The sequence below is a fragment of the Paroedura picta genome, unplaced genomic scaffold (genome assembly GCF_049243985.1).
Source record: "Paroedura picta isolate Pp20150507F unplaced genomic scaffold, Ppicta_v3.0 Ppicta_v3_sca19, whole genome shotgun sequence".
Classification (NCBI taxonomy): domain Eukaryota; kingdom Metazoa; phylum Chordata; class Lepidosauria; order Squamata; family Gekkonidae; genus Paroedura; species Paroedura picta.
In genome coordinates this window covers 3796897-3817112 of record NW_027518616.1, presented here as the reverse complement: position 1 = coordinate 3817112, position 20216 = coordinate 3796897, and positions in this window count along the sequence as shown.

Genomic DNA, 20216 nt, shown 5'->3' with positions numbered 1-20216 from the left:
GAGATATAGAAATATTTTTTTCACATTTTAGTTCCGTTTAAAAACAGGTAAATCAATAGGGTTTTTCGTACGTATAAGTACCCAGTGAACGGTTCGTTTAGCTTTATATATTGTTCCGGGTGGGCGTTGTATTGGTTTTTCGGAAGTGTTAGACCTGTAAGAGAAAAATTTAAATGGTTGGGAAAGGCCATGGGATGTAGAAATATTTTTTTCACATTTTATTTCCTTTTAAAAACAGGTAAATCAATAGGGATTTTCGTACGGATAAGTACCCAGTGAACGGTTCGTTTAGCTTTATATATTGTTCCGGGTGGGCGTTGTATTGGTTTTTCGGATGTGTTAGACCTGTAAGAGAAGAATTTAAATGGTTGGGAATGGCCATGGGATGTAGAAATATTTTTTTCACATTTTATTTCCTTGTAAAAACAGGTAAATCTATAGGGTTTTTCGTACGGATAAGTGCCCAGTGAACGGTTCGTTTAGCTTTATATATTGTTCCGGGTGGGCGTTGTATTGGTTTTTCGGAAGTGTTAGACCTGTAAGAGAAAAATTTAAATGGTTGGGAAAGGCCATGGGATGTAGAAATATTTTTTTCACATTTTATTTCCTTGTAAAAACAGGTAAATCAATAGGGTTTTTCGTACGGATAAGTGCCCAGTGAACGGTTCGTTTAGCTTTATATATTGTTCCGGGTGGGCGTTGTTTTGGTTTTTCGGAAGTGTTAGACCTGTAAGAGAAAAATTTAAATGGTTGGGAAAGGCCATGGGATGTAGAAATATTTTTTTCACATTTTATTTCCTTGTAAAAACAAGAAAATCGATAGGGATTTTCGTACGGATAAGTACCCAGTGAACGGTTCGTTTAGCTTTATATATTGTTCCGGGTGGGCGTTGTATTGGTTTTTCAGAAGTGTTAGACCTGTAAGAGAAAAATTTAAATGGTTGGGAAAGGCCATGAGATATAGAATTATTTTTTTCACATATTAGTTCCGTTTAAAAACAGGTAAATCAATAGTGATTTTCGTACGGATAAGTACCCAGTGAACGGTTCGTTTAGCTTTATATATTGTTCCGGGTGGGCGTTGTATTGGTTTTTCGGAAGTGTTAGACCTGTAAGAGAAAAATTTAAATGGTTGGGAAAGGCCATGGGATGTAGAAATATTTTTTTCACATTTTACTTCCTTGTAAAAACAGGAAAATCGATAGGGATTTTCGGACGGATAAGTACCTAGTGAACGGTTCGTTTATCTTTATATATTCTTCCGGGTGGGCGTTGTATTGGATTTTCGGAAGTGTTAGACCTGTAAGAGAAAAATTTAAATGGTTGGGAAAGGCCATGGGATGTAGAAATATTTTTTTCACATTTACTTCCTTGTAAAAACAGGTAAATCAATAGGGTTTTTCGTACGGATAAGTACCCAGTGAACGGTTCGTTGAGCTTTATATATTGTTCCGGGTGGGCGTTGTATTGGTTTTTCGGAAGTGTTAGACCTGTAAGAGAAGAATTTAAATGGTTGGGAAAGGCCATGGGATGTAGAAATATTTTTTTCACATTTTACTTCCTTGTAAAAACAGGAAAATCGATAGGGATTTTCGTACGGATAAGTAGCTAGTGAACGGTTCGTTTATCTTTATATATTCTTCCGGGTGGGCGTTGTATTGGATTTTCGGAAGTGTTAGACCTGTAAGAGAAAAATTTAAATGGTTGGGAAAGGCCATGGGATGTAGAAATATTTTTTTCACATTTACTTCCTTGTAAAAACAGGTAAATCAATAGGGTTTTTCGTACGGATAAGTACCCAGTGAACGGTTCGTTTAGCTTTATATATTGTTCCGGGTGGGCGTTGTATTGGTTTTTCGGAAGTGTTAGACCTGTAAGAGAAAAATTTATATGGATGGGAAAGGCCATGGGATGTAGAAATATTTTTTTCACATTTTATTTCCTTTTAAAAACAGGAAAATCAATAGGGATTTTCGTACGGATAAGTACCCAGTGAACGGTTCGTTTAGCTTTATATATTGTTCCGGGTGGGCGTGGTATTGGTTTTTCGGAAGTGTTAGACCTGTAAGAGAAAAATTTAAATGGTTGGGAAAGGCCATGGGATGTAGAAATATTTTTTTCACATTTTACTTCCTTGTAAAAACAGGAAAATCAATAGGGATTTTCGTACGGATATGTACCCAGTGAACGGTTCATTTAGCTTTATATATTGTTCCGGGTGGGCGTTGTATTGGTTTTTCGGATGTGTTTGACCTGTAAGAGAAGAATTTAAATGGTTGGGAAAGGCCATGGGATGTAGAAATATTTTTTTCACATTTTATTTCCTTGTAAAAACAGGTAAATCAATAGGGTTTTTCGTACGGATAAGTGCCCAATGAACGTTCGTTTAGCTTTATATATTGTTCCGGGTGGGCATTGTTTTGGTTTTTCGGAAGTGTTAGACCTGCAAGAGAAAAATTTAAATGGTTGGGAAAGGCCATGGGATGTAGAAATATTTTTTTCACATTTTATTTCCTTGTAAAAACAGGTAAATCAATAGGGTTTTTCGTACGGATAAGTGCCCAGTGAACGGTTCGTTTAGCTTTATATATTGTTCCGGGTGGGCGTTGTTTTGGTTTTTCAGAAGTGTTAGACCTGTAAGAGAAAAATTTAAATGGTTGGGAAAGGCCATGGGATGTAGAAATATTTTTTTCACATTTTATTTCCTTGTAAAAACAGGTAAATCAATAGGGTTTTTCGTACGGATAAGTGCCCAGTGAACGGTTCGTTTAGCTTTATATATTGTTCTGGGTGGGCGTTGTTTTGGTTTTTCGGAAGTGTTAGACCTGTAAGAGAAAAATTTAAATGGTTGGGAAAGGCCATGGGATGTAGAAATATTTTTTTCACATTTTATTTCCTTGTAAAAACAGGAAAATCGATAGGGATTTTCGTACGGATAAGTACAAAGTGAACGGTTCGTTTAGCTTTATATATTGTTCCGGGTGGGCGTTGTATTGGTTTTTCAGAAGTGTTAGACCTGTAAGAGAAAAATTTAAATGGTTGGGAAAGGCCATGAGATATAGAAATATTTTTTTCACATTTTATTTCCGTTTAAAAACAGGTAAATCAATAGTGATTTTCGTACGGATAAGTACCCAGTGAACGGTTCATTTAGCTTTATATATTGTTCCGGGTGGGCGTTGTATTGGTTTTTCGGAAGTGTTAGACCTGTAAGAGAAAAATTTAAATGGTTGGGAAAGGCCATGGGATGTAGAAATATTTTTTTCACATTTTACTTCCTTGTAAAAACAGGAAAATCGATAGGGATTTTCGGACGGATAAGTACCTAGTGAACGGTTCGTTTATCTTTATATATTCTTCCGGGTGGGCGTTGTATTGGATTTTCGGAAGTGTTAGACCTGTAAGAGAAAAATTTAAATGGTTGGGAAAGGCCATGGGATGTAGAAATATTTTTTTCACATTTACTTCCTTGTAAAAACAGGTAAATCAAAAGGGTTTTTCGTACAGATAAGTACCCAGTGAACGGTTCGTTTAGCTTTATATATTGTTCCGGGTGGGCGTTGTATTGGTTTTTCGGAAGTGTTAGACCTGTAAGAGAAAAATTTAAATGGATGGGAAAGGCCATGGGATGTAGAAATATTTTTTTCACATTTTATTTCCTTTTAAAAACAGGAAAATCAATAGGGATTTTCGTACGGATAAGTACCCAGTGAACGGTTCGTTTATCTTTATATATTCTTCCGGGTGGGCGTTGTATTCGATTTTCGGAAGTGTTAGACTTGTAAGAGAAAAATTTAAATGGTTGGGAAAGGCCATGGGATGTAGAAATATTTTTTTCACATTTACTTCCTTGTAAAAACAGGTAAATCAATAGGGTTTTTCGTACGGATAAGTACCCAGTGAACGGTTCGTTTAGCTTTATATATTGTTCCGGGTGGGCGTTGTATTGGTTTTCGGAAGTGTTAGACCTGTAAGAGAAAAATTTAAATGGTTGGGAAAGGCCATGGGATGTAGAAATATTTTTTTCACATTTTATTTCCTTTTAAAAACAGGTAAATCAATAGGGATTTTCGTACGGATAAGTACCCAGTGAACGGTTCGTTTAGCTTTATATATTGTTCCGGGTGGGCGTGGTACTGGTTTTTCGGAAGTGTTAGACCTGTAAGAGAAAAATTTAAATGGTTGGGAAAGGCCATGGGATGTAGAAATATTTTTTTCACATTTTATTTCCTTGTAAAAACAGGTAAATCAATAGGGTTTTTCGTACGGATAAGTGCCCAGTGAACGGTTCGTTTAGCTTTATATATTGTTCCGGGTGGGCGTTGTATTGGTTTTTCGGAAGTGTTAGACCTGTAAGAGAAAAATTTAAATGGTTGGGAAAGGCCATGGGATGTAGAAATATTTTTTTCACATTTTATTTCCTTGTAAAAACAGGTAAATCAATAGGGTTTTTCGTACGGATAAGTGCCCAGTGAACGGTTCGTTTAGCTTTATATATTGTTCCGGGTGGGCGTTGTTTTGGTTTTTCGGAAGTGTTAGACCTGTAAGAGAAAAATTTAAATGGTTGGGAAAGGCCATGGGATGTAGAAATATTTTTTTCACATTTTATTTCCTTGTAAAAACAAGAAAATCGATAGGGATTTTCGTACGGATAAGTACCCAGTGAACGGTTCGTTTAGCTTTATATATTGTTCCGGGTGGGCGTTGTATTGGTTTTTCGGAAGTGTTAGACCTGTAAGAGAAAAATTTAAATGGTTGGGAAAGGCCATGAGATATAGAAATATTTTTTTCACATTTTAGTTCCGTTTAAAAACAGGTAAATCAATAGTGATTTTCGTACGGATAAGTACCCAGTGAACGGTTCGTTTAGCTTTATATATTGTTCCGGGTGGGCGTTGTATTGGTTTTTCGGAAGTGTTAGACCTGTAAGAGAAAAATTTAAATGGTTGGGAAAGGCAATGGGATGTAGAAATATTTTTTTCACATTTTACTTCCTTGTAAAAACAGGAAAATCGATCGGGATTTTCGGACGGATAAGTACCTAGTGAACGGTTCGTTTATCTTTATATATTCTTCCGGGTGGGCGTTGTATTGGATTTTCGGAAGTGTTAGACCTGTAAGAGAAAAATTTAAATGGATGGGAAAGGCCATGGGATGTAGAAATATTTTTTTCACATTTTATTTCCTTTTAAAAACAGGTAAATCAATAGGGATTTTCGTACGGATAAGTACCCAGTGAACGGTTCGTTTAGCTTTATATATTGTTCCGGGTGGGCGTTGTTTTGGTTTTTCGGAAGTGTTAGACCTGTAAGAGAAAAATTTAAATGGTTGGGAAAGGCCATGGTATGTAGAAATATTTTTTTCACATTTTATTTCCTTGTAAATACAGGTAAAACGATAGGGATTTTCGTACGGATAAGTGCCCAGTTAACGGTTCGTTTAGCTTTATATATTGTTCCGGGTGGGCGTTGTTTTGGTTTTTCGGAAGTGTTAGACCTGTAAGAGAAAAATTTCAATGGTTGGGAGAGGCCATGGGATGTAGAAATATTTTTTTCACATTTTACTTCCTTGTAAAAACAGGAAAATCGATAGGGATTTTCGTACGGATAAGTAGCTAGTGAACGGTTCGTTTATCTTTATATATTCTTCCGGGTGGGCGTTGTATTCGATTTTCGGAAGTGTTAGACTTGTAAGAGAAAAATTTAAATGGTTGGGAAAGGCCATGGGATGTAGAAATATTTTTTTCACATTTACTTCCTTGTAAAAACAGGTAAATCTATAGGGTTTTTCGTACGGATAAGTACCCAGTGAACGGTTCGTTTAGCTTTATATATTGTTCCGGGTGGGCGTTGTATTGGTTTTTCGGAAGTGTTAGACCTGTAAGAGAAAAATTTAAATGGTTGGGAAAGGCCATGGGATGTAGAAATATTTTTTTCACATTTTATTTCCTTTTAAAAACAGGTAAATCAATAGGGATTTTCGTAAGGATAAGTAACCAGTGAACGGTTCGTTTAGCTTTATATATTGTTCCGGGTGGGCGTGGTATTGGTTTTTCGGAAGTGTTAGACCTGTAAGAGAAAAATTTAAATGGTTGGGAAAGGCCATGGGATGTAGAAATATTTTTTTCACATTTTACTTCCTTGTAAAAACAGGAAAATCAATAGGGATTTTCGTACGGATATGTACCCAGTGAACGGTTCGTTTAGCTTTATATATTGTTCCGGGTGGGCGTTGTATTGGTTTTTCGGAAGTGTTAGACCTGTAAGAGAAAAATTTAAATGGTTGGGAAAGGCCATGAGATATAGAAATATTTTTTTCACATTTTAGTTCCGTTTAAAAACAGGTAAATCAATAGTGATTTTCGTACGGATAAGTACCCAGTGAACGGTTCGTTTAGCTTTATATATTGTTCCGGGTGGGCGTTGTATTGGTTTTTCGGAAGAGTTAGACCTGTAAGAGAAAAATTTAAATGGTTGGGAAAGGCCATGGGATGTAGAAATATTTTTTTCACATTTTACTTCCTTGTAAAAACAGGAAAATCAATAGGGATTTTCGTACGGATATGTACCCAGTGAACGGTTCGTTTAGCTTTATATATTGTTCCGGGTGGGCGTTGTATTGGTTTTTCGGAAGCGTTAGACCTGTAAGAGAAGAATTTAAATGGTTGGGAAAGGCCATGGGATGTAGAAATATTTTTTTCACATTTTATTTCCTTGTAAAAACAGGTAAATCAATAGGGTTTTTCGTACGGATAAGTGCCCAGTGAACGGTTCGTTTAGCTTTATATATTGTTCCGGGTGGGCGTTGTTTTGGTTTTTCGGAAGTGTTAGACCTGTAAGAGAAAAATTTAAATGGTTGGGAAAGGCCATGGGATGTAGAAATATTTTTTTCACATTTTATTTCCTTGTAAAAACAGGAAAATCGATAGGGATTTTCGTACGGATAAGTACCCAGTGAACGGTTCGTTTAGCTTTATATATTGTTCCGGGTGGGCGTTGTATTGGTTTTTCGGAAGTGTTAGACCTGCAAGAGAAAAATTTAAATGGTTGGGAAAGGCCATGAGATATAGAAATATTTTTTTCACATTTTAGTTCCGTTTAAAAACAGGTAAATCAATAGGGTTTTTCGTACGGATAAGTACCCAGTGAACGGTTCGTTTAGCTTTATATATTGTTCCGGGTGGGCGTTGTATTGGTTTTTCGGAAGTGTTAGACCTGTAAGAGAAAAATTTAAATGGTTGGGAAAGGCCATGGGATGTAGAAATATTTTTTTCACATTTTATTTCCTTTTAAAAACAGGTAAATCAATAAGGATTTTCGTACGGATAAGTACCCAGTGAACGGTTCGTTTAGCTTTATATATTGTTCCGGGTGGGCGTTGTATTGGTTTTTCGGATGTGTTAGACCTGTAAGAGAAGAATTGAAATGGTTGGGAAAGGCCATGGGATGTAGAAATATTTTTTTCACATTTTATTTCCTTGTAAAAACAGGTAAATCAATAGGGTTTTTCGTACGGATAAGTGCCCAGTGAACGGTTCGTTTAGCTTTATATATTGTTCCGGGTGGGCGTTGTATTGGTTTTTCGGAAGTGTTAGACCTGTAAGAGAAAAATTTAAATGGTTGGGAAAGGCCATGGGATGTAGAAATATTTTTTCACATTTTATTTCCTTGTAAAAACAGGTAAATCAATAGTGTTTTTCGTACGGATAAGTGCCCAGTGAACGGTTCGTTTAGCTTTATATATTGTTCCGGGTTGGCGTTGTATTGGTTTTTCGGATGTGTTAGACCTGTAAGAGAAGAATTTAAATGGTTGGGAAAGGCCATGGGATGTAGAAATATTTTTTTCACATTTTATTTCCTTGTAAAAACAGGTAAATCAATAGGGTTTTTCGTACGGATAAGTGCCCAGTGAACGGTTCGTTTAGCTTTATATATTGTTCCGGGTGGGCGTTGTTTTGGTTTTTCAGAAGTGTTAGACCTGTAAGAGAAAAATTTAAATGGTTGGGAAAGGCCATGGGATGTAGAAATATTTTTTTCACATTTTATTTCCTTGTAAAAACAGGTAAATCAATAGGGTTTTTCGTACGGATAAGTGCCCAGTGAACGGTTCGTTTAGCTTTATATATTGTTCCGGGTGGGCGTTGTATTGGTTTTTCGGAAGTGTTAGACCTGTAAGAGAAAAATTTAAATGGTTGGGAAAGGCCATGGGATGTAGAAATATTTTTTTCACATTTTACTTCCTTGTAAAAACAGGAAAATCAATAGGGTTTTTCGTACGGATAAGTACCTAGTGAACGGTTCGTTTATCTTTATATATTCTTCTGGGTGGGCGTTGTATTGGATTTTCGGAAGTGTTAGACCTGTAAGAGAAAAATTTAAACGGTTGGGAAAGGCCATGAGATATAGAAATATTTTTTTCACATTTTATTTCCGTTTAAAAACAGGTAAATCAATAGTGATTTTCGTACGGATAAGTACCCAGTGAACGGTTCGTTTAGCTTTATATATTGTTCCGGGTGGGCGTTGTTTTGGTTTTTCGGAAGTGTTAGACATGTAAGAGAAAAATTTATATGGTTGGGAAAGGCCATGGGATGTAGAAATATTTTTTTCACATTTTATTTCCTTGTAAAAACAGGAAAATCGATAGGGATTTTCGTACGGATAAGTACAAAGTGAACGGTTCGTTTAGCTTTATATATTGTTCCGGGTGGGCGTTGTATTGGTTTTTCGGAAGTGTTAGACCTGTAAGAGAAAAATTTAAATGGTTGGGAAAGGCCATGAGATATAGAAATATTTTTTTCACATTTACTTCCTTGTAAAAACAGGTAAATCTATAGGGTTTTTCGTACGGATAAGTACCCAGTGAACGGTTCGTTTAGCTTTATATATTGTTCCGGGTGGGCGTTGTATTGGTTTTTCGGAAGTGTTAGACCTGTAAGAGAAAAATTTAAATGGTTGGGAAAGGCCATGGGATGTAGAAATATTTTTTTCACATTTTATTTCCTTTTAAAAACAGGTAAATCAATAGGGATTTTCGTAAGGATAAGTAACCAGTGAACGGTTCGTTTAGCTTTATATATTGTTCCGGGTGGGCGTGGTATTGGTTTTTCGGAAGTGTTAGACCTGTAAGAGAAAAATTTAAATGGTTGGGAAAGGCCATGGGATGTAGAAATATTTTTTTCACATTTTACTTCCTTGTAAAAACAGGAAAATCAATAGGGATTTTCGTACGGATATGTACCCAGTGAACGGTTCGTTTAGCTTTATATATTGTTCCGGGTGGGCGTTGTATTGGTTTTTCGGAAGTGTTAGACCTGTAAGAGAAAAATTTAAATGGTTGGGAAAGGCCATGAGATATAGAAATATTTTTTTCACATTTTAGTTCCGTTTAAAAACAGGTAAATCAATAGTGATTTTCGTACGGATAAGTACCCAGTGAACGGTTCGTTTAGCTTTATATATTGTTCCGGGTGGGCGTTGTATTGGTTTTTCGGAAGAGTTAGACCTGTAAGAGAAAAATTTAAATGGTTGGGAAAGGCCATGGGATGTAGAAATATTTTTTTCACATTTTACTTCCTTGTAAAAACAGGAAAATCAATAGGGATTTTCGTACGGATATGTACCCAGTGAACGGTTCGTTTAGCTTTATATATTGTTCCGGGTGGGCGTTGTATTGGTTTTTCGGAAGCGTTAGACCTGTAAGAGAAGAATTTAAATGGTTGGGAAAGGCCATGGGATGTAGAAATATTTTTTTCACATTTTATTTCCTTGTAAAAACAGGTAAATCAATAGGGTTTTTCGTACGGATAAGTGCCCAGTGAACGGTTCGTTTAGCTTTATATATTGTTCCGGGTGGGCGTTGTTTTGGTTTTTCGGAAGTGTTAGACCTGTAAGAGAAAAATTTAAATGGTTGGGAAAGGCCATGGGATGTAGAAATATTTTTTTCACATTTTATTTCCTTGTAAAAACAGGAAAATCGATAGGGATTTTCGTACGGATAAGTACCCAGTGAACGGTTCGTTTAGCTTTATATATTGTTCCGGGTGGGCGTTGTATTGGTTTTTCGGAAGTGTTAGACCTGCAAGAGAAAAATTTAAATGGTTGGGAAAGGCCATGAGATATAGAAATATTTTTTTCACATTTTAGTTCCGTTTAAAAACAGGTAAATCAATAGGGTTTTTCGTACGGATAAGTACCCAGTGAACGGTTCGTTTAGCTTTATATATTGTTCCGGGTGGGCGTTGTATTGGTTTTTCGGAAGTGTTAGACCTGTAAGAGAAAAATTTAAATGGTTGGGAAAGGCCATGGGATGTAGAAATATTTTTTTCACATTTTATTTCCTTTTAAAAACAGGTAAATCAATAAGGATTTTCGTACGGATAAGTACCCAGTGAACGGTTCGTTTAGCTTTATATATTGTTCCGGGTGGGCGTTGTATTGGTTTTTCGGATGTGTTAGACCTGTAAGAGAAGAATTGAAATGGTTGGGAAAGGCCATGGGATGTAGAAATATTTTTTTCACATTTTATTTCCTTGTAAAAACAGGTAAATCAATAGGGTTTTTCGTACGGATAAGTGCCCAGTGAACGGTTCGTTTAGCTTTATATATTGTTCCGGGTGGGCGTTGTATTGGTTTTTCGGAAGTGTTAGACCTGTAAGAGAAAAATTTAAATGGTTGGGAAAGGCCATGGGATGTAGAAATATTTTTTCACATTTTATTTCCTTGTAAAAACAGGTAAATCAATAGTGTTTTTCGTACGGATAAGTGCCCAGTGAACGGTTCGTTTAGCTTTATATATTGTTCCGGGTTGGCGTTGTATTGGTTTTTCGGATGTGTTAGACCTGTAAGAGAAGAATTTAAATGGTTGGGAAAGGCCATGGGATGTAGAAATATTTTTTTCACATTTTATTTCCTTGTAAAAACAGGTAAATCAATAGGGTTTTTCGTACGGATAAGTGCCCAGTGAACGGTTCGTTTAGCTTTATATATTGTTCCGGGTGGGCGTTGTTTTGGTTTTTCAGAAGTGTTAGACCTGTAAGAGAAAAATTTAAATGGTTGGGAAAGGCCATGGGATGTAGAAATATTTTTTTCACATTTTATTTCCTTGTAAAAACAGGTAAATCAATAGGGTTTTTCGTACGGATAAGTGCCCAGTGAACGGTTCGTTTAGCTTTATATATTGTTCCGGGTGGGCGTTGTATTGGTTTTTCGGAAGTGTTAGACCTGTAAGAGAAAAATTTAAATGGTTGGGAAAGGCCATGGGATGTAGAAATATTTTTTTCACATTTTACTTCCTTGTAAAAACAGGAAAATCAATAGGGTTTTTCGTACGGATAAGTACCTAGTGAACGGTTCGTTTATCTTTATATATTCTTCTGGGTGGGCGTTGTATTGGATTTTCGGAAGTGTTAGACCTGTAAGAGAAAAATTTAAACGGTTGGGAAAGGCCATGAGATATAGAAATATTTTTTTCACATTTTATTTCCGTTTAAAAACAGGTAAATCAATAGTGATTTTCGTACGGATAAGTACCCAGTGAACGGTTCGTTTAGCTTTATATATTGTTCCGGGTGGGCGTTGTTTTGGTTTTTCGGAAGTGTTAGACATGTAAGAGAAAAATTTATATGGTTGGGAAAGGCCATGGGATGTAGAAATATTTTTTTCACATTTTATTTCCTTGTAAAAACAGGAAAATCGATAGGGATTTTCGTACGGATAAGTACAAAGTGAACGGTTCGTTTAGCTTTATATATTGTTCCGGGTGGGCGTTGTATTGGTTTTTCGGAAGTGTTAGACCTGTAAGAGAAAAATTTAAATGGTTGGGAAAGGCCATGAGATATAGAAATATTTTTTTCACATTTTATTTCCGTTTAAAAACAGGTAAATCAATAGTGATTTTCGTACGGATAAGTACCCAGTGAACGGTTCGTTTAGCTTTATATATTGTTCCGGGTGGGCATTGTATTGGTTTTTCGGAAGTGTTAGACCTGTAAGAGAAAAATTTAAATGGTTGGGAAAGGCCATGGTATGTAGAAATATTTTTTTCACATTTTATTTCCTTGTAAATACAGGTAAAACGATAGGGATTTTCGTACGGATAAGTGCCCAGTTAACGGTTCGTTTAGCTTTATATATTGTTCCGGGTGGGCGTTGTTTTGGTTTTTCGGAAGTGTTAGACCTGTAAGAGAAAAATTTCAATGGTTGGGAAAGGCCATGGGATGTAGAAATATTTTTTTCACATTTTACTTCCTTGTAAAAACAGGAAAATCTATAGGGATTTTCGTACGGATAAGTAGCTAGTGAACGGTTCGTTTATCTTTATATATTCTTCCGGGTGGGCGTTGTATTCGATTTTCGGAAGTGTTAGACTTGTAAGAGAAAAATTTAAAGGGTTGGGAAAGGCCATGGGATGTAGAAATATTTTTTTCACATTTACTTCCTTGTAAAAACAGGTAAATCAATAGGGTTTTTCATACGGATAAGTACCCAGTGAACGGTTCGTTTAGCTTTATATATTGTTCCGGGTGGGTGTTGTATTGGTTTTTCGGAAGTGTTAGACCTGTAAGAGAAAAATTTAAATGGTTGGGAAAGGCCATGGGATGTAGAAATATTTTTTTCACATTTTATTTCCTTTTAAAAACAGGTAAATCAATAGGGATTTTCGTACGGATAAGTACCCAATGAACGGTTCGTTTAGCTTTATATATTGTTCCGGGTGGGCGTTGTATTGGTTTTTCGCAAGTGTTAGACCTGTAAGAGAAAAATTTAAATGGTTGGGAAAGGCCATGGGATGTAGAAATATTTTTTTCACATTTTACTTCCTTGTAAAAACAGGAAAATCGATAGGGATTTTCGGACGGATAAGTACCTAGTGAACGGTTCGTTTATCTTTATATATTCTTCCGGGTGGGCGTTGTATTGGATTTTCGGAAGTGTTAGACCTGTAAGAGAAAAATTTAAATGGTTGGGAAAGGCCATGGGATGTAGAAATATTTTTTTCACATTTACTTCCTTGTAAAAACAGGTAAATCAATAGGGTTTTTCGTACGGATAAGTACCCAGTGAACGGTTCGTTTAGCTTTATATATTGTTCCGGGTGGGCGTTGTATTGGTTTTTCAGAAGTGTTAGACCTGTAAGAGAAAAATTTAAATGGTTGGGAAAGGCCATGGGATGTAGAAATATTTTTTTCACATTTTATTTCCTTTTAAAAACAGGTAAATCAATAGGGATTTTCGTATGGATAAGTGCCCAGTGAACGGTTCATATAGCTTTATATATTGTTCCGGGTGGGCGTTGTTTTGGTTTTTCGGAAGTGTTAGACCTGTAAGAGAAAAATTTAAATGGTTGGAAAAGGCCATGGGATGTAGAAATATTTTTTTCACATTTTACTTCCGTTTAAAAACAGGTAAATCAATAGGGATTTTCGTATGGATAAGTACATAGTGAAAGGTTCGTTTATCTTTATATATTCTTCCGGGTGGGCGTTGTATTGGTTTTTCGGAAGTGTTAGACCTGTAAGAGAAAAATTTAAATGGTTGGGAAAGGCCATGGGATGTAGAAATATTTTTTTCACATTTACTTCCTTGTAAAAACAGGTAAATCAATAGGGTTTTTCGTACGGATAAGTACCCAGTGAACCGTTCGTTTAGCTTTATATATTGTTCCGGGTGGGCGTTGTATTGGTTTTTCGGAAGTGTTAGACCTGTAAGAGAAAAATTTCAATGGTTGGGAAAGGCCATGGGATGTAGAAATATTTTTTTCACATTTTACTTCCTTGTAAAAACAGGAAAATCTATAGGGATTTTCGTACGGATAAGTAGCTAGTGAACGGTTCGTTTATCTTTATATATTCTTCCGGGTGGGCGTTGTATTCGATTTTCGGAAGTGTTAGACTTGTAAGAGAAAAATTTAAAGGGTTGGGAAAGGCCATGGGATGTAGAAATATTTTTTTCACATTTACTTCCTTGTAAAAACAGGTAAATCAATAGGGTTTTTCATACGGATAAGTACCCAGTGAACGGTTCGTTTAGCTTTATATATTGTTCCGGGTGGGTGTTGTATTGGTTTTTCGGAAGTGTTAGACCTGTAAGAGAAAAATTTAAATGGTTGGGAAAGGCCATGGGATGTAGAAATATTTTTTTCACATTTTATTTCCTTTTAAAAACAGGTAAATCAATAGGGATTTTCGTACGGATAAGTACCCAATGAACGGTTCGTTTAGCTTTATATATTGTTCCGGGTGGGCGTTGTATTGGTTTTTCGCAAGTGTTAGACCTGTAAGAGAAAAATTTAAATGGTTGGGAAAGGCCATGGGATGTAGAAATATTTTTTTCACATTTTACTTCCTTGTAAAAACAGGAAAATCGATAGGGATTTTCGGACGGATAAGTACCTAGTGAACGGTTCGTTTATCTTTATATATTCTTCCGGGTGGGCGTTGTATTGGATTTTCGGAAGTGTTAGACCTGTAAGAGAAAAATTTAAATGGTTGGGAAAGGCCATGGGATGTAGAAATATTTTTTTCACATTTACTTCCTTGTAAAAACTGGTAAATCAATAGGGTTTTTCGTACGGATAAGTACCCAGTGAACGGTTCGTTTAGCTTTATATATTGTTCCGGGTGGGCGTTGTATTGGTTTTTCAGAAGTGTTAGACCTGTAAGAGAAAAATTTAAATGGTTGGGAAAGGCCATGGGATGTAGAAATATTTTTTTCACATTTTATTTCCTTTTAAAAACAGGTAAATCAATAGGGATTTTCGTACGGATAAGTACCCAATGAACGGTTCGTTTATCTTTATATATTCTTCCGGGTGGGCGTTGTATTGGATTTTCGGAAGTGTTAGACCTGTAAGAGAAAAATTTAAATGGTTGGGAAAGGCCATGGGATGTAGAAATATTTTTTTCACATTTACTTCCTTGTAAAAACAGGTAAATCAATAGGGTTTTTCGTACGGATAAGTACCCAGTGAACGGTTCGTTTAGCTTTATATATTGTTCCGGGTGGGCGTTGTATTGGTTTTTCAGAAGTGTTAGACCTGTAAGAGAAAAATTTTAATGGTTGGGAAAGGCCATGGGATGTAGAAATATTTTTTTCACATTTTATTTCCTTGTAAAAACAGGTAAATCAATAGGGTTTTTCGTACGGATAAGTGCCCAGTGAACGGTTCGTTTAGCTTTATATATTGTTCCGGGTGGGCGTTGTTTTGGTTTTTCAGAAGTGTTAGACCTGTAAGAGAAAAATTTAAATGGTTGGGAAAGGCCATGGGATGTAGAAATATTTTTTTCACATTTTATTTCCTTGTAAAAACAGGTAAATCAATAGGGTTTTTCGTACAGATAAGTGCCCAGTGAACGGTTCGTTTAGCTTTATATATTGTTCCGGGTGGGCGTTGTTTTGGTTTTTCGGAAGTGTTAGACATGTAAGAGAAAAATTTAAATGGTTGGGAAAGGCCATGGGATGTAGAAATATTTTTTTCACATTTTATTTCCTTGTAAAAACAGGAAAATCGATAGGGATTTTCGTACGGATAAGTACAAAGTGAACGGTTCGTTTAGCTTTATATATTGTTCCGGGTGGGCGTTGTATTGGTTTTTCGGAAGTGTTAGACCTGTAAGAGAAAAATTTAAATGGTTGGGAAAGGCCATGAGATATAGAAATATTTTTTTCACATTTTATTTCCGTTTAAAAACAGGTAAATCAATAGTGATTTTCGTACGGATAAGTACCCAGTGAACGGTTCGTTTAGCTTTATATATTGTTCCGGGTGGGCGTTGTTTTGGTTTTTCGGAAGTGTTAGACATGTAAGAGAAAAATTTATATGGTTGGGAAAGGCCATGGGATGTAGAAATATTTTTTTCACATTTTATTTCCTTGTAAAAACAGGAAAATCGATAGGGATTTTCGTACGGATAAGTACAAAGTGAACGGTTCGTTTAGCTTTATATATTGTTCCGGGTGGGCGTTGTTTTGGTTTTTCGGAAGTGTTAGACATGTAAGAGAAAAATTTAAATGGTTGGGAAAGGCCATGGGATGTAGAAATATTTTTTTCACATTTTATTTCCTTGTAAAAACAGGAAAATCGATAGGGATTTTCGTACGGATAAGTACAAAGTGAACGGTTCGTTTAGCTTTATATATTGTTCCGGGTGGGCGTTGTATTGGTTTTTCGGAAGTGTTAGACCTGTAAGAGAAAAATTTAAATGGTTGGGAAAGGCCATGAGATATAGAAATATTTTTTTCACATTTTATTTCCGTTTAAAAACAGGTAAATCAATAGTGATTTTCGTACGGATAAGTACCCAGTGAACGGTTCGTTTAGCTTTATATATTGTTCCGGGTGGGCGTTGTTTTGGTTTTTCGGAAGTGTTAGACATGTAAGAGAAAAATTTATATGGTTGGGAAAGGCCATGGGATGTAGAAATATTTTTTTCACATTTTATTTCCTTGTAAAAACAGGAAAATCGATAGGGATTTTCGTACGGATAAGTACAAAGTGAACGGTTCGTTTAGCTTTATATATTGTTCCGGGTGGGCGTTGTATTGGTTTTTCGGAAGTGTTAGACCTGTAAGAGAAAAATTTAAATGGTTGGGAAAGGCCATGAGATATAGAAATATTTTTTTCACATTTTATTTCCGTTTAAAAACAGGTAAATCAATAGTGATTTTCGTACGGATAAGTACCCAGTGAACGGTTCGTTTAGCTTTATATATTGTTCCGGGTGGGCATTGTATTGGTTTTTCGGAAGTGTTAGACCTGTAAGAGAAAAATTTAAATGGTTGGGAAAGGCCATGGTATGTAGAAATATTTTTTTCACATTTTATTTCCTTGTAAATACAGGTAAAACGATAGGGATTTTCGTACGGATAAGTGCCCAGTTAACGGTTCGTTTAGCTTTATATATTGTTCCGGGTGGGCGTTGTTTTGGTTTTTCGGAAGTGTTAGACCTGTAAGAGAAAAATTTCAATGGTTGGGAAAGGCCATGGGATGTAGAAATATTTTTTTCACATTTTACTTCCTTGTAAAAACAGGAAAATCTATAGGGATTTTCGTACGGATAAGTAGCTAGTGAACGGTTCGTTTATCTTTATATATTCTTCCGGGTGGGCGTTGTATTCGATTTTCGGAAGTGTTAGACTTGTAAGAGAAAAATTTAAAGGGTTGGGAAAGGCCATGGGATGTAGAAATATTTTTTTCACATTTACTTCCTTGTAAAAACAGGTAAATCAATAGGGTTTTTCATACGGATAAGTACCCAGTGAACGGTTCGTTTAGCTTTATATATTGTTCCGGGTGGGTGTTGTATTGGTTTTTCGGAAGTGTTAGACCTGTAAGAGAAAAATTTAAATGGTTGGGAAAGGCCATGGGATGTAGAAATATTTTTTTCACATTTTATTTCCTTTTAAAAACAGGTAAATCAATAGGGATTTTCGTACGGATAAGTACCCAATGAACGGTTCGTTTAGCTTTATATATTGTTCCGGGTGGGCGTTGTATTGGTTTTTCGCAAGTGTTAGACCTGTAAGAGAAAAATTTAAATGGTTGGGAAAGGCCATGGGATGTAGAAATATTTTTTTCACATTTTACTTCCTTGTAAAAACAGGAAAATCGATAGGGATTTTCGGACGGATAAGTACCTAGTGAACGGTTCGTTTATCTTTATATATTCTTCCGGGTGGGCGTTGTATTGGATTTTCGGAAGTGTTAGACCTGTAAGAGAAAAATTTAAATGGTTGGGAAAGGCCATGGGATGTAGAAATATTTTTTTCACATTTACTTCCTTGTAAAAACAGGTAAATCAATAGGGTTTTTCGTACGGATAAGTACCCAGTGAACGGTTCGTTTAGCTTTATATATTGTTCCGGGTGGGCGTTGTATTGGTTTTTCAGAAGTGTTAGACCTGTAAGAGAAAAATTTAAATGGTTGGGAAAGGCCATGGGATGTAGAAATATTTTTTTCACATTTTATTTCCTTTTAAAAACAGGTAAATCAATAGGGATTTTCGTATGGATAAGTGCCCAGTGAACGGTTCATATAGCTTTATATATTGTTCCGGGTGGGCGTTGTTTTGGTTTTTCGGAAGTGTTAGACCTGTAAGAGAAAAATTTAAATGGTTGGAAAAGGCCATGGGATGTAGAAATATTTTTTTCACATTTTACTTCCGTTTAAAAACAGGTAAATCAATAGGGATTTTCGTATGGATAAGTACATAGTGAAAGGTTCGTTTATCTTTATATATTCTTCCGGGTGGGCGTTGTATTGGTTTTTCGGAAGTGTTAGACCTGTAAGAGAAAAATTTAAATGGTTGGGAAAGGCCATGGGATGTAGAAATATTTTTTTCACATTTACTTCCTTGTAAAAACAGGTAAATCAATAGGGTTTTTCGTACGGATAAGTACCCAGTGAACCGTTCGTTTAGCTTTATATATTGTTCCGGGTGGGCGTTGTATTGGTTTTTCGGAAGTGTTAGACCTGTAAGAGAAAAATTTCAATGGTTGGGAAAGGCCATGGGATGTAGAAATATTTTTTTCACATTTTACTTCCTTGTAAAAACAGGAAAATCTATAGGGATTTTCGTACGGATAAGTAGCTAGTGAACGGTTCGTTTATCTTTATATATTCTTCCGGGTGGGCGTTGTATTCGATTTTCGGAAGTGTTAGACTTGTAAGAGAAAAATTTAAAGGGTTGGGAAAGGCCATGGGATGTAGAAATATTTTTTTCACATTTACTTCCTTGTAAAAACAGGTAAATCAATAGGGTTTTTCATACGGATAAGTACCCAGTGAACGGTTCGTTTAGCTTTATATATTGTTCCGGGTGGGTGTTGTATTGGTTTTTCGGAAGTGTTAGACCTGTAAGAGAAAAATTTAAATGGTTGGGAAAGGCCATGGGATGTAGAAATATTTTTTTCACATTTTATTTCCTTTTAAAAACAGGTAAATCAATAGGGATTTTCGTACGGATAAGTACCCAATGAACGGTTCGTTTAGCTTTATATATTGTTCCGGGTGGGCGTTGTATTGGTTTTTCGCAAGTGTTAGACCTGTAAGAGAAAAATTTAAATGGTTGGGAAAGGCCATGGGATGTAGAAATATTTTTTTCACATTTTACTTCCTTGTAAAAACAGGAAAATCGATAGGGATTTTCGGACGGATAAGTACCTAGTGAACGGTTCGTTTATCTTTATATATTCTTCCGGGTGGGCGTTGTATTGGATTTTCGGAAGTGTTAGACCTGTAAGAGAAAAATTTAAATGGTTGGGAAAGGCCATGGGATGTAGAAATATTTTTTTCACATTTACTTCCTTGTAAAAACTGGTAAATCAATAGGGTTTTTCGTACGGATAAGTACCCAGTGAACGGTTCGTTTAGCTTTATATATTGTTCCGGGTGGGCGTTGTATTGGTTTTTCAGAAGTGTTAGACCTGTAAGAGAAAAATTTAAATGGTTGGGAAAGGCCATGGGATGTAGAAATATTTTTTTCACATTTTATTTCCTTTTAAAAACAGGTAAATCAATAGGGATTTTCGTACGGATAAGTACCCAATGAACGGTTCGTTTATCTTTATATATTCTTCCGGGTGGGCGTTGTATTGGATTTTCGGAAGTGTTAGACCTGTAAGAGAAAAATTTAAATGGTTGGGAAAGGCCATGGGATGTAGAAATATTTTTTTCACATTTTATTTCCTTGTAAATACAGGTAAATCAATAGGGTTTTTCGTACAGATAAGTGCCCAGTGAACGGTTCGTTTAGCTTTATATATTGTTCCGGGTGGGCGTTGTTTTGGTTTTTCGGAAGTGTTAGACATGTAAGAGAAAAATTTAAATGGTTGGGAAAGGCTATGGGATGTAGAAATATTTTTTTCACATTTTATTTCCTTGTAAAAACAGGAAAATCGATAGGGATTTTCGTACGGATAAGTACAAAGTGAACGGTTCGTTTAGCTTTATATATTGTTCCGGGTGGGCGTTGTATTGGTTTTTCGGAAGTGTTAGACCTGTAAGAGAAAAATTTAAATGGTTGGGAAAGGCCATGAGATATAGAAATATTTTTTTCACATTTTATTTCCGTTTAAAAACAGGTAAATCAATAGTGATTTTCGTACGGATAAGTACCCAGTGAACGGTTCGTTTAGCTTTATATATTGTTCCGGGTGGGCGTTGTTTTGGTTTTTCGGAAGTGTTAGACATGTAAGAGAAAAATTTATATGGTTGGG